The sequence below is a fragment of the Convolutriloba macropyga genome, chromosome 11 (assembly GCF_964194025.1).
Source record: "Convolutriloba macropyga chromosome 11, txConMacr16.3, whole genome shotgun sequence".
Taxonomy (NCBI): domain Eukaryota; kingdom Metazoa; phylum Xenacoelomorpha; order Acoela; family Convolutidae; genus Convolutriloba; species Convolutriloba macropyga.
The window spans coordinates 17,610,349-17,625,348 of record NC_134478.1 but is presented as its reverse complement, the minus strand read 5'-3'; positions in this window follow the sequence as shown (position 1 = coordinate 17,625,348).

The following is a 15,000-nucleotide window of genomic DNA, read 5'->3' as shown; positions in this document are numbered from 1 at the left end:
TCATACCAAGCGTGAATGGCGTGGTTAGTACTAAAAAGGTCACACAAAAGCATCCAGTACGTTCCAGCTTATGACATAAAAAGATTTAATCGAATTTTTTCTCTGTAAATAAGACTTTTCTGTGAGTCCATTCACTTTGAAGCATTTTTTATGTTGCAAATAGGGCAAAAAACAATATTCAACGATACAATGAGACTGATAAAGACAAAGTTTCAGTAAAAAAGTCGATCAAACGTTTTGACTTGCGATAACATAACACTTTTCACTGATTCGAGTTGTAACTGGCGAAAATCGTAAATGGTCAAATGTCTCAACCTTCTAATCCATTCTAAACTCAACCTATAGCAGGACGGCACTCCAACTGATGCTTTCACACAGTTTAAAGACAAAAAAGGGGGTCCAAAGTTTTTTTTCGCCTCATTATAATTTTTTTCTCGTGCCTTTACGGAAAGTTTCATGTAAACATTGCCGTCGATAAGGTATTTGAAAAATTTGTTTCCAGAACTATAGTTCAATGATCATTTCAATGATTCATTCTGTTCACACCAAGCGTGAATGGCGTGGTAAGCACTAAAAGGTCACTCAAATGCATCCAGTACGATCCAGCTTATGATATATATATTGATTTAATCGATTTTTTTCTCTCTAAATGAGATTTTTCCGTGAGTCCATTCACTTTGAATCCTTATTATGTTGCAGTTACCACAAAAAACATTTTTTAATATTATATTGAGACTGATAGAAGACAAAGATCCAGTAAAGAAGTCGATCAAACAATTTGACTTGCGATAACATAACATTTTTCACTGATTCAAGGTGTACCTGGCGAAAGTCGTAAATGGTCAAATATCTCAACCTTCTAAACCGTTCAACACTCAATCTATAGCAGAACGGCACTACCACTGATTTTGCACACTGTTTAAAGACAAAAAATGGGTTCAAAATTTTCTTGCCTCAAAATAGTTTTTCTCGGTCCTTTACGGAAAGTTTCAGAAGAACTTTGCCGTCGATAACGTACTTGAAAAGCTTGTTTCCAAAATTATAGTTCAATGATCATTTCAATGGTTTATTCTGTTCACATCAAGCGTGAATGGCGTGGTAAGCAATAAAAAGGTCAAACAAAAGCACGCAGTACGTTCCAGTTTATGACATAAAATGATTTAATCGAATTTTTTCTCTGTAATTAAGACTTTTCTGTGAGTTCATTCACTTTGAAGCATTATTATGTTCCAAATAGGGCAAAAAACAATATTCAATGATATAATGAGACTGGTAAAAGACAAAGTTTCAGTAAAAAAGTCGATCAAACGTTTTGACTTGCGATAACATAACATTTTTCACTGATTCAAGGTGTACCTGGCGAAAGTCGTAAATGGTGAAACATCTCAACCTTCTAAACCGTTCAAAACTCAATCTATAGCAGAACGGCATTACCACTGATGTTTGCACACTGTTTAAAGACAAAAAAATGGGGTTCAAAATTTTCTTGCCTCAAAATAGTTTTTCTCGGTCCTTTACGGAAAGTTTCAGAAGAACTTTGCCGTCGATAACGTACTTGAAAAACTTGTTTCCAAAACTATAGGTCAATGATCATTTCAATGGTTTATTCTGTTCATATCAAGCGTGAATGGCGTGGTAAGCACTATAAAGGTCACAAAAAAGCATCCAGTACGTTCCAGCTTATGACATAAAATGATTTAATCGAATTTTTTCTCTGTAATTAAGACTTTTCTGTGAGTCCATTCACTTTGAAGCATTATTATGTTCCAAATAGGGCAAAAAACAATATTCAAAGATATAATGAGAATGACAAAAGACAAAGTTTCAGTAAAAAAGTCGATCAAACGTTTTGAATTGCGATAACATAACATTTTTCACTGATTCAAGGTGTACCTGGCGAAAGTCGTAAATGGTCAAATATCTCAACCTTCTAAACCGTTCAACACTCAATCTATAGCAGAACGGCACTACCACTGATGTTTGCACACTGTTTAAAGACAAAAAACGGGGTTCAAAATTTTCTTGCCTCAAAATAGTTTTTCTCGGTCCTTTACGGAAAGTTTCAGAAGAACTTTGCCGTCGATAACGTACTTGAAAAACTTGTTTCCAAAACTATAGTTCAATGATCATTTCAATGGTTTATTCTGTTCATACCAAGCGTGAATGGCGTGGTTAGTACTAAAAAGGTCACACAAAAGCATCCAGTACGTTCCAGCTTATGACATAAAATGGTTTAAATGAAATTTTTTCTCTGTAAATAAGACTTTTCTGTGAGTCCATTCACTTTGAAGCATTATTATGTTGCAAATAGGGCAAAAAACAATATTCAACGATACAATGAGACTGATAAAGACAAAGTTTCAGTAAAAAAGTCGATCAAACGTTTTGACTTGCGATAACATAACACTTTTCACTGATTCGAGTTGTAACTGGCGAAAATCGTAAATGGTCAAATGTCTCAACCTTCTAATCCATTCTAAACTCAACCTATAGCAGGACGGCACTCCAACTGATGCTTTCACACAGTTTAAAGACAAAAAAGGGGGTCCAAAGTTTTTTTTCGCCTCATTATAATTTTTTTCTCGTGCCTTTACGGAAAGTTTCATGTAAACATTGCCGTCGATAAGGTATTTGAAAAATTTGTTTCCAGAACTATAGTTCAATGATCATTTCAATGGTTCATTCTGTTCACACCAAGCGTGAATGGCGTGGTAAGCACTAAAAGGTCACTCAAATGCATCCAGTACGATCCAGCTTATGATATATATATTGATTTAATCGATTTTTTTCTCTCTAAATGAGATTTTTCCGTGAGTCCATTCACTTTGAATCCTTATTATGTTGCAGTTACCACAAAAAACTTTTTTTAATATTATTTTGAGACTGAGAGAATGCAAAGTTCCAGCGGAAAAGTGGATCAAACGTTTTGACTTGCGATAACATAACATTTTTCACTGATTCAAGGTGTACCTGGCGAAAGTCGTAAATGGTCAAATATCTCAACCTTCTAAACCGTTCAACACTCAATCTATAGCAGAACGGCACTAACACTGATGTTTGCACACTGTTTAAAGACAAAAAAACGGGGTTCAAAATTTTCTTGCCTCAAAATAGTTTTTCTCGGTCCTTTACGGAAAGTTTCAGAAGAACTTTGCCGTCGATAACGTACTTGAAAAGCTGGTTTCCAAAATTATAGTTCAATGATCATTTCAGTGGTTTATTCTGTTCACACCAAGCGTGAATGGCGTGGTAAGCAATAAAAAGGTCACACAAAAGCACCCAGTACGTTCCAGTTTATGACATAAAATGAGTTAATCGAATTTTTTCTCTGTAAATAAGACTTTTCTGTGAGTCCATTCACTTTGAAGCATTATTATGTTGCAAGTACCGCAGAAAACAATTTTAAATATGATATTGAGACTGATAGAAGACAAAGTTCCTTTAAAAAAGTTGATCAAACGTTTTGAATTGCGATAACATAACATTTTTCACTGATTCAAGGTGTACCTGGCGAAAGTCGTAAATGGTCAAATATCTCAACCTTCTAAACCGTTCAAAACTCAATATATAGCAGAAAAGCACTACCACTGATGTTTGCACACTAATTAAAGACAAAAAATGGGGTTCAAAATTTTCTTGCCTCAAAATAATTTTTCTCGGTCCTTTACGGAAAGTTTCAGAAGAACTTTGCCGTCGATAAGGTACTTGAAAAACTTGTTTCCAAAACTATAGTTCATTGATCATTTCAATGGTTTATTCTGTTCATACCAAGCTTGAATGGCGTGGTAAGCACTAAAAATGTCACACAAAAGCATCCAGTACGTTCCAGCTTATGACATAAAATGATTTAATCGAATTTTTTCTCTGTAAATAAGACTTTTCTGTGAGTCCATTCACTTTGAAGCTCTATTATGTTGCAAATAGGGCAAAAAACAATATTCAATGATATTGTGAGACTGATAAAAGACAAAGTTTCAGTAAAAAAGTCGATCAAACGTTTTGACTTGCGATAACATAACACTTTTCACTGATTCGAGTTGTAACTGGCGAAAATCGTAAATGGTCAAATGCCTCAACCTTCTAATCCATTCTAAACTCAACCTATACCAGGACGGCACTCCAACTGATGCTTTCACACTGTTTGAAGACAAAAAAGGGGGTCCAAAGTTTTTTCGCCTCATTATAATTTTTTTCTCGTGCCTTTACGGAAAGTTTCATGTAAACATTGCCGTCGATAAGGTATTTGAAAAATTTGTTTCCAGAACTATAGTTCAACGATCATTTCAATAGTTTATTCTGTTCACACCAAGCGTGAATGGCGTGGTAAGCACTAAAAAGGTCACTCAAATGCATCCAGTACGATCCAGCTTTTGATATATATTGATTTAACCGATTTTTTTCTCTGTAAATAAGACTTTTCTGTGAGTCCATTCACTTTGAAGCATTATTATGTTGCAAATAGGGCAAAAAACAATATTCAATGATATAATGAGACTGATAAAAGACAAAGTTTCAGTAAAAAAGTCGATCAAACGTTTTGACTTGCGATAACATAACACTTTTCACTGATTCGAGTTGTAACTGGCGAAAGTCGTAAATGGTCAAAGGTCTCAACCTTCTAATCCATTCTAAACACAACCTATAGCAGGACGGCATTCCAACTGATGCTTTCACACAGTTTAAAGACAAAAAAGGGGGACCAAAGTTTTTTCGCCTCATTTTAATTTTTTTCTCGTGCCTTTACGGAAAGTTTCATGTAAACATTGCCGTCGATAAGGTATTTGAAAAATTTGTTTCCAGAACTATAGTTCAACGATCATTTCAATGGTTCATTCTGTTCACACCAAGCGTGAATGGCGTGGTAAGCACTATAAAGGACACTCAAATGCATCCAGTACGATCCAGCTTTTGATATATATTGATTTAATCGATTTTTTTCTCTGTAAATAAGACTTTTCTGTGAGTCCATTCACTTTGAAGCATTATTATGTTGCAAATAGGGCAAAAAACAATATTCAATGATATAATGAGACTGATAAAAGACAAAGTTTCAGTAAAAAAGTCGATCAAACGTTTTGACTTGCGATAACATAACACTTTTCACTGATTCGAGTTGTAACTGGCGAAAATCGTAAATGGTCAAATGTCTCAACCTTTTAATCCATTCTAAACACAACCTATAGCAGGACGGCACTCCAACTGATGCTTTCACACAGTTTAAAGACAAAAAAGGGGGTCCAAAGTTTTTTCGCCTCATTACAATTTTGTTCTCGTGCCTTTACGGAAAGTTTCATGTAAACATTGCCGTCGATAAGGTATTTGAAAGATTTGTTTCCAAAACTATAGTTCATTGATCATTTCAATGGTTTATTCTGTTCATACCAAGCTTGAATAGCGTGGTAAGCACTAAAAATGTCACACAAAAGCATCCAGTACGTTCCAGCTTATGACATAAAATGATTTAATCGAATATTTTCTCTGTAAATAAGACTTTTCTGTGAGTCCATTCACTTTGAAGCATTATTATGTTGCAAATAGGGCAAAAAACAATATTCAATGATATAATGAGACTGACAAAAGACAAAGTTTCAGTAAAAAAGTCGATCAAACGTTTTGACTTGCGATAACATAACACTTTTCACTGATTCGAGTTGTAACTGGCGAAAATCGTAAATGGTTTAATGCCTCAACCTTCTAATCCATTCTAAACTCAACCTATAGCAGGACGGCACTCCAACTGATGCTTTCACACTGTTTAAAGACAAAAAAGGAGGTCCAAAGTTTTTTCGCCTCATTATAATTTTTTTCTCGTGCCTTTACGGAAAGTTTCATGTAAACATTGCCGTCGATAAGGTATTTGAAAAATTTGTTTCCAGAACTATAGTTCAACGATCATTTCAATAGTTTGTTCTGTTCACACCAAGCGTGAATGGCGTGGTAAGCACTAAAAAGGTCACTCAAATGCATCCAGTACGATCCAGCTTTTGATATATATTGATTTAATCGATTTTTTTCTCTGTAAATAAGACTTTTCTGTGAGTCCATTCACTTTGAAGCATTATTATGTTGCAAATAGGGCAAAAAACAATATTCAATGATATAATGAGACTGATAAAAGACAAAGTTTCAGTAAAAAAGTCGATCAAACGTTTTGACTTGCGATAACATAACACTTTTCACTGATTCGAGTTGTAACTGGCGAAAATCGTAAATGGTCAAAGGTCTCAACCTTCTAATCCATTCTAAACACAACCTATAGCAGGACGGCATTCCAACTGATGCTTTCACACAGTTTAAAGACAAAAAAGGGGGTCCAAAGTTTTTTCGCCTCATTATAATTTTTTTCTCGTGCCTTTACGGAAAGTTTCATGTAAACATTGCCGTCGATAAGGTATTTGAAAAATTTGTTTCCAGAACTATAGTTCAACGATCATTTCAATGGTTTATTCTGTTCACACCAAGCGTGAATGGCGTGGTAAGCACTAAAAAGGTCACTCAAATGCATCCAGTACGATCCAGCTTTTGATATATATTGATTTAATCGATTTTTTTCTCTGTATATAAGACTTTTCTGTGAGTCCATTCACTTTGAAGCATTATTATGTTGCAAATAGGGCAAAAAACAATATTCAATGATATAATGAGACTGATAAAAGACAAAGTTTCAGTAAAAAAGTCGATCAAACGTTTTGACTTGCGATAACATAACACTTTTCACTGATTCGAGTTGTAACTGGCGAAAATCGTAAATGGTCAAATGTCTCAACCTTTTAATCCATTCTAAACACAACCTATAGCAGGACGGCACTCCAACTGATGCTTTCACACAGTTTAAAGACAAAAAAGGGGGTCCAAAGTTTTTTCGCCTCACTATAATTTTTTCTCGTGCCTTTACGGAAAGTTTCATGTAAACCTTGCCGTCGATAAGGTATTTGAAAGATTTGTTTCCAGAACTATAGTTCAACGATCATTTCAATGGTTTATTCTGTTCACACCAAGCGTGAATGGCGTGGTAAGCACTAAAAAGGTCACTCAAATGCATCCAGTACGATCCAGCTTTTGATATATATTGATTTAATCGATTTTTTTCTCTGTAAATAAGACTTTTCTGTGAGTCCATTCACTTTGAAGCATTATTATGTTGCAAATAGGGCAAAAAACAATATTCAATGATATAATAAGACTGATAAAAGACAAAGTTTTAGTAAAAAAGTCGATCAAACGTTTTGACTTGCGATAACATAACACTTTTCACTGATTCGAGTTGTAACTGGCGAAAATCGTAAATGGTCAAATGTCTCAACCTTCTAATCCATTCTAAACACAACCTATAGCAGGACGGCACTACCACTGATGTTTGCACACTGTTTAAAGACAAAAAATGGGGTTCAAAATTTTCTTGCCTCAAAATAGTTTTTCTCGGTCCTTTACGGAAAGTTTCAGAAGAGCTTTGCCGTCGATAACGTACTTGAAAAACTTGTTTCCAAAACTATAGTTCAATGATCATTTCATTGGTTTATTCTGTTCATAACGAGCGTGAATGGCGTGGTAAGCACTAAAAAGGTCACACAAAAGCATCCAGTACGTTTCAGCTTATGACATAAAATGATTTAGTCGAATTTTTTCTCTGTAAATAAGACTTTTCTGTTAATCCATTCACTTTGAAGCACTATTATGTTGCAAATAGGGCAAAAAACATTATTCAATGATATAATGAGACTGATAAAAGACAAAGTTTCAGTAAAAAAGTCGATCAAACGTTTTGACTTGCGATAACATAACACTTTTCACTGATTCGAGTTGTAACTGGCGAAAATCGTAAATGGTCAAATGCCTCAACCTTCTAATCCATTCTAAACTCAACCTATAGCAGGACGGCACTCCAACTGATGCTTTCACACAGTTTAAAGACAAAAAAGGGGGTCCAAAGTTTTTTCGCCTCATTATAATTTTTTTCTCGTGCCTTTACGGAAAGTTTCATGTAAACTTTGCCGTCGATAAGGTATTTAAAAATTTTTTTTCCAGAACTATAGTTCAACGATCATTTCAATGGTTTATTCTGTTCACACCAAGCGTGAATGGCGTGGTAAGCACTAAAAAGGTCACTCAAATGCATCCAGTACGATCCAGCTTATGATATATATTGAATTAATCGATTTTTTTCTCTCTACATGAGACTTTTCCGTGAGTCCATTCACTTGGAATCCTTATTATGTTGCAGTTACTACAAAAAACAATTTTCAATATTATATTGAGACTGAGAGAATGCAAAGTTCCAGTGGAAAAGTCGATCAAACGTTTTGACTTGCAATAACATAACATTTTTCGCTGATTCAAGGTGTACCTGGCGAAAGTCGTAAATGGTCAAATATCTCAACCTTCTAAACCGTTCAAAACTCAATATATAGCAGAACGGCACTACCACTGATGTTTGCACACTGTTTAAGGACAAAAAATGGGGTTCAAAATTTTCTTTTCTCAAAATAGTTTTTCTCGGTCCTTTACGGAAAGTTTCAGAAGAACTTTGCCGTCGATAACGTACTTGAAAAACTTGTTTCCAAAACTATAGTTCATTGATCATTTCAATGGTTTATTCTGTTCATACCAAGCGTGAATGGCGTGGTAAGCACTAAAAAGGTCACACAAAAGCATCCAGTACGTTCCAGCTTATGACATAAAATGATTTAATCGAATTTTTTCTCTGTAAATAAGACTTTTCTGTGAGTCCATTCACTTTGAAGCATTATTGTGTTGCAAGTAGGGCAAAAAAGAATATTCAATGATTTAATGAGACTGATAAAAGACAAAGTTTCAGTAAAGAAGTCGATCAAACGTTTTGACTTGCGATAACATAACATTTTTTACTGATTCAAGGTGTACCTGGCGAAAATCGTAAATGGTCAAATATCTCAACCTTCTAATCCGTTCTAAACTCAACCTATAGCAGGACGGCACTGCCTCTGATGTTTTCACACAGTTTAAAGAAAAAAAGGGGTCCAATGTTTTTTGCCTTATTATAATTTTTCTCTCGTGCCTTTACGGAAAGTTTCATGTACACATTGCCGTCGATAACGTATTTGATATATTTGTTTCCAGTACTATAGTTCAATGATCATTTCAATGATGTATTCTGTTCAAATCAAGCGTGAATGACATGGTAAGCACTAAAAAGGTCATACAAACGCATCCAGTACGTTCGAGCTTATGATATATAAGGATTTAATTCAATTTTTTTTCTGTATATGAGACTTTTCTTTGATTCCATTCATTTTGAATCATTATTATGTTGCAAGTACCGCAAAAAACAATTTTCAATATTATATTGAGATTGATAGAATGCAAAGTTTCAGTGGAAAAGTCGATCAAACGTTTTGACTTGCGATAACATAACACTTTTCACTGATTCAGGTGTACCTGGCGAAAATCGTAAAGGGTCAAATATCTCAATTTTCTACTCCGTCCTAAACTAAATCTATAGCAGAACGGAATTCCCACTGATATTTGCACACAAATTAAAGACAAAAAAAGGGGTCCAAATTTTCTTTGCATTAAAATATTTTTTCTCTCAGGCATTTACGGAAAGTTTCATATAAACTTTGAAGTCGATAACGTATTTGAAAAACTCGCTTCCAGAAATAAAGTTCAATGATCATTTTAATGGTTTAATTTGATCACACAAAGCGTGAATGACATGGTAAGCACTAAAAAAGGTCATACAAATGCATCCAGTACGTTCCAGCTTATGATGTAAAATGATTTAATTCAATTTTTTCTCTGTATATGAGACTTTTCTGTGAGTCCATTCATTTTGAATCATTATTAAGTTGCAAGTACCGCAAAAAAAGTTTTCAATACTTTATTGAGACTGAAAAAGACAAAATTGCTGAAAAAAAATCAATCAAACGTTTTGACTTGCGATAATATAACATTTTTCACTGATTCAAGTTATACCTGGCGAAATTCGTAAAGGGTCAAATATCTCAACTTTCTACTCCGTTCTAAACTCAACGTATAGCAGAATGGCATTCCGACTGATATCTGCACACAAATTAAAGACAAAAAAGGGGTGCAAAATTTTTTTGCATTAAAATAATTTTTCTCTCTGGCCTTTACGGAAAGTTTCATATACACATTGCCGTCGATAACGTATTTGAAATACTCGCTTCCAGAAATATAGTTCAATTATCATTTCAATAGTTTTTTTGTTCACAATAAGCGGGAATGACCTGGTTAGCACACATAAGAAAAAATCATACAAAAGCATCCAGCACGTTCCAGTTTATGATTTATTATAATATAATCGAATTTTTTCTTTGTAAATGATACTTTTCCGTGAGTCCATTCACTTTGAGTCCTTATTAAGTTGCAGTTACCACAAAAAAACAATTTTCAATATTATATTGAGACTGATAGAAGACAAAGATCCAGTAAAGAAGTCGATCAAACAATTTGACTTGCGATAACATAGCAATTTTCACTGATTCAAGATGTACCTGGCGAAAGTCGTAAAGGGTCAAATATCTCAATTTTCTACTCCGTTCTAAACTCAACCTATAGCAGAACGGCATTCTCACTGATATTTGCACACAAATTATAGACAAAAAAAGGGGTTCAAAATTTTTTTGCATTAAAATAATTTTTCTCTCGGGCATTTACGGAAAGTTTCATATAAATTTTGAAGTCGATAACGTATTTGAAAAACTCGCTTCCAGAAATAAAGTTCAATGATCATTTTAATCACTTAATTTGTTCATACCAAGCGTGAATGACGTGTTAAGCACTAAAAAGGTCACACAAAAGCATCCAGTAGGTTCCGAATTATGATATATAATGATTTAATCCATTTTTTCTCTGTATATGAGACTTTTCTGTGTGCTCATTCGTTTTAAATCATTTTTATCTTGCAAGTACCGCAAAAAAAATTTCAATAATATATTGAGACTGATAGAAGACAAAGTTCCAGTAAAGAAGTCGATCAAACGTTTTGACCTGCGATAACATAACATTTTTCACTGATTCAAGATGAACCTGGCGAAAATCGTAAAGGATCAAATATCTCAACTTTCTTCTCCGTCCTAAACTCAACCTATAGCGGAACGGCATTCCCACTGATATTTGCACACAAATTAAAGACAAAAAAGGGGTCCAAATTTTTTTTGCATTAAAATAATTTTTCTCTCGGGCATTTTCGGAAAGTTTCAAATAAACTTTGAAGTCGATAACGTATTTGAAAAACTCGCTTCCAGAAATAAAGTTCAATGATCATTTTAATGGTTTAATTTGTTCACACCAAGCGTGAATGACATGGTAAGCACTAAAAAAAGGTCAAACAAATGCATCCAGTACATTCCAGCTTATGATATATAATGATTTAATTCAATTTTTTCTCTGTATATGAGACTTTTCTGTGAGTCCATTCGTTACTTTATTGAGACTCAAAAAGACAAAATTCCTGAAAAAAAGTCAATCAAACGTTTTGACTTGCGATAATATAACATTTTTCACTGATTCAAGTTGTACCTGTCGAAAATAGTAAAAGGTCAAGTATCTCAACTTTCTACTCCGTTCTCAACTCAACCTATAGCACAATGGCATTCCCACTGATATTTGCACACAAACTAAAGACAAAAAAGGAGTCCAAAATTTTTTTGCATTAAAATAATTTTTCTCTCTGGCCTTTACGGAAAGTTTCATATACACATTGCCGTCGATAACGTATTTGAAATACTCGCTTCCAGAAATATAGTTCAATTATCATTTCAATAGTTTTTTTGTTCACAATAAGCGCGAATGACCTGGTAAGCACACATAAGAAAAAGTCATACAAAAGCATCCAGCACGTTCCAGTTTATGATTTATTATAATATAATCGAATTTTTTCTATGTAAATGATACTTTTCCGTGAGTCCATTCACTTTGAGTCCTTATTAAGTTGCAGTTACCACAAAAAACAATTTTCAAAATTATGTTGAGACTGATAGAAGACAAAGATCCAGTAAAGAAGTCGATCAAACGTTTTGACTTGCGATAACATAGCAATTTTCACTGATTCAAGATGTACCTGGCGAAAGTCGTAAAGGGTCAAATATCTCAATTTTCTACTCCGTTCTAAACTCAACCTATAGCAGAACGGCATTCTCACTGATATTTGCACACAAATTATAGACAAAAAAAGGGGTCCAAAATTTTTTTGCATTAAAATAATTTTTCTCTCTGGCCTTTACGGAAAGTTTCATATACACATTGCCGTCGATAACGTATTTGAAATACTCGCTTCCAGAAATATAGTTCAATTATCATTTCAATAGTTTTTTTGTTCACAATAAGCGCGAATGACCTGGTAAGCACACATAAGAAAAGTCATACAAAAGCATCCAGCACGTACCAGTTTATGATTTATTATAATATAATCGAATTTTTTCTATGTAAATGATACTTTTCCGTGAGTCCATTCACTTTGAGTCCTTATTAAGTTGCAGTTACCACAAAAAACAATTTTCAATATTATGTTGAGACTGATAGAAGACAAAGATCCAGTAAAGAAGTCGATCAAACGTTTTGACTTGCGATAACATAGCAATTTTCACTGATTCAAGATGTACCTGGCGAAAGTCGTAAAGGGTCAAACATCTCAATTTTCTACTCCGTTCTAAACTCAACCTATAGCAGAACGGCATTCTCACTGATATTTGCACACAAATTATAGACAAAAAAGGGGTCCAAAATTTTTTTGCATTAAAATAATTTTTCTCTCTGGCCTTTACGGAAAGTTTCATATACACATTGCCGTCGATAACGTATTTGAAATACTCGCTTCCAGAAATATAGTTCAATTATCATTTCAATAGTTTTTTTGTTCACAATAAGCGCGAATGACCTGGTAAGCACACATAAGAAAAAGTCATACAAAAGCATCCAGCACGTTCCAGTTTATGATTTATTTTAATATAATCGAATTTTTTCTATGTAAATGATACTTTTCCGTGAGTCCATTCACTTTGAGTCCTTATTAAGTTGCAGTTACCACAAAAAACAATTTTCAATATTATGTTGAGACTGATAGAAGACAAAGATCCAGTAAAGAAGTCGATCAAACGTTTTGACTTGCGATAACATAGCAATTTTCACTGATTCAAGATGTACCTGGCGAAAGTCGTAAAGGGTCAAATATCTCAATTTTCTACTCCGTTCTAAACTCAACCTATAGCAGAACGGCATTCTCACTGATATTTGCACACAAATTATAGACAAAAAAAGGGGTCCAAAATTTTTTTGCATTAAAATAATTTTTCTCTCTGGCCTTTACGGAAAGTTTCATATACACATTGCCGTCGATAACGTATTTGAAATACTCGCTTCCAGAAATATAGTTCAATTATCATTTCAATAGTTTTTTTGTTCACAATAAGCGCGAATGACCTGGTAAGCACACATAAGAAAAAGTCATACAAAAGCATCCAGCACGTTCCAGTTTATGATTTATTATAATATAATCGAATTTTTTCTATGTAAATGATACTTTTCCGTGAGTCCATTCACTTTGAGTCCTTATTAAGTTGCAGTTACCACAAAAAACAATTTTCAATATTATGTTGAGACTGATAGAAGACAAAGATCCAGTAAAGAAGTCGATCAAACGTTTTGACTTGCGATAACATAGCAATTTTCACTGATTCAAGATGTACCTGGCGAAAGTCGTAAATGGTCAAAATCTCAACTTTATAAACCGTTCTAATTTCCACCTATAGCAGAACGGCACTCCCACTGATGTTTGCACACAGTTTAAAGACAAAAATTGGGGTTGAATTTGTTTTGCCTCAAAATAGTTTTTCTCGGTCCTTTACGGAAATTTTCAAAAAAACTTTGCCGTCGATAACGTACTTGATATTATTGTTTCCAGAATTATAGTTGAATTATCATTTCAATGGTTTATTTTGTTCACACCAAGCGTGAATGGCGTGGTAAGCACTAAAAAAGGTCATACAAAAGCATCCAGTACGTTCCAGCTTACGACATATAATGGTTTAATAGATTTTTTTCTCTGTAAGTGAGACTTTTCCGTGAGTCCATTCACTTTGAATCCTTATTATGTTGCAGTTATCACAGAAACAATTTTCAATATTATAATGAGACTGATAGAAGACAAAGTTTCAGTAAAAAAGTCGATCAAACGTTTTGACTTGCGATAACATAACTTTTTTCACTGATTCAAGTTGTACCTGGCGAAAGTCGTAAACGGTCAAATATCTCAACTTTTTACTCCGTCCTAAACTCATCCTACAGCAGAACGGCATTCCCACTGGTATTTGCACACAAATTATAGACAAAAAATGGGTCCAAAATTTTTTTGCATTAAAATAATTTTTCTCTCGGGCATTTACGGAAAGTTTCATATAAACTTCTCCGTCGATAACGTATTTGAAAAACTCGCTTCAAGAAATATAGTTCAATGATCATTTTAATGGTTTATTTTGTTCACACCAAATGTGAATGACGTGTTAAGCACTAAAAAGGTCACACAAAAGCATCCAGTAGGTTCCGACTTTTGATATATAATGATTTAATCGATTTTTTCTCTGTATATGAGACTTTTCTGTGTGTTCATTCATTTTAAATCATTATCATCTTGCAAGTACCGCAAAAATTTCAATAATATATTGAGACTGAAAAAAGACAAACATCCAGTAAAAAAGTCAATCAAACGTTTTGACTTGCAATAACATAACATTTTTCACTAATTCAAGATGTACCTGGCGAAAATCGTAAAGGGTCAAATATCTCAATTTTCTACTCCGTCCTAAACTCAACCTATAGCAGAACGGGACTCCCACTGATATTTGTACACAAATTATAGACAAAAAAAGTGGTCCAAAATTTTTTTGCATTAAAATAATTTTTCTCGCGAGCGTTTACTGAAAGTTTCATATAAACTTTGCCGTCGATAACGTATTTGAAAAACTAGCTTCCAGAAATATAGTTCAATGATCATTTTAATGGTTT